The 876-nt window shown below is 46.5% G+C and overlaps 1 pseudogene; it reads left to right on the top strand.

Annotated features, from left to right (window-relative positions):
- Positions 1–700: 700 nt before the first annotated feature.
- LOC150074731 (small subunit ribosomal RNA) overlaps positions 701–876 on the top strand; it is a pseudogene marked incomplete at both ends in the record, with an annotated part of 988 nt that continues 812 nt past the window's right edge.

Here is an 876-nt window from a genome sequence, read left to right as displayed (position 1 = left end):
GCGTGATATCGGTGTTTGATTTTTGAACTTTCCAAGCAAAGCAGAGATAAGAATAAGGATTTGAAGGGTGAAATGAAAACGCTTTTTGCGATTTTTTGACCCTACTTTTTGAGCAAGGGTACGGAAGGTAGATGCCTTCGTCAAGAGGCTGCAGTGATATCTCGAACTGCCAGCTGTCGCCCCATTTCCGAAGTATCAGTGGAGCAACCTATATTTTTCGCACTGGTATATATGAGAGAGGCAGTCTTCTCATTTGAGGATCAGGCTGATCAATACCGAGGATGGCTAATCGGCTCTGATAAAGTGAAGGTCCTGTGAACCCCTGCCATGTGTTACACCTGTCTTCTATGCCTCTCGTTCCATTCGCGAAGTAGTGCCCGTTGGTCTACACAGCAGATCCAATCGCCTGTTTCAGCCGAAGTGCTGATCGGGCAGCGTTCTGGATTCAAATTTCTATTTATTGAGTTTGCTGCCTATGCGACCGAGCGCCGAGATTTCTTTCGAAGTCGAAGCATTCTTCCGCACCACGAGTTGGAGAGCGGAGCGGGGTCGAGGTGAACTGCTCCTCATTGCGAATTCTTCTTTAAGACATGGTATGCCGAGAGTGTACTGTGGTGTGCCGGACTTGGTGCACCTCGACTGCGACACAGTCAGAAACAAGCAGCAAGACCGCAGTGCATTCGGGGACTGTTGTGAATGGCACCTGGTTGATCCTGCCAGTAGTCATATGCTTGTCTCAAAGATTAAGCCATGCATGTCTAAGTACATGGCTAAGCAAGGTGAAACGCATTGTTCTTTTTCTGCAGCAAGAATTGCTAAAGAAAAATAATATTAATTACGAGGCTTTCATTAATCAAGAACGAAAGTTAGAGGTTC

This window comes from Mastigoproctus giganteus, unplaced genomic scaffold (genome assembly GCF_048544385.1).
Source record: "Mastigoproctus giganteus isolate SK-2022 unplaced genomic scaffold, ASM4854438v1 scaffold_66, whole genome shotgun sequence".
Classification (NCBI taxonomy): domain Eukaryota; kingdom Metazoa; phylum Arthropoda; class Arachnida; order Uropygi; family Thelyphonidae; genus Mastigoproctus; species Mastigoproctus giganteus.
The sequence above is the reverse complement of the archived record's forward strand: the minus strand, read 5'-3'. Positions and strand labels throughout refer to the sequence as shown.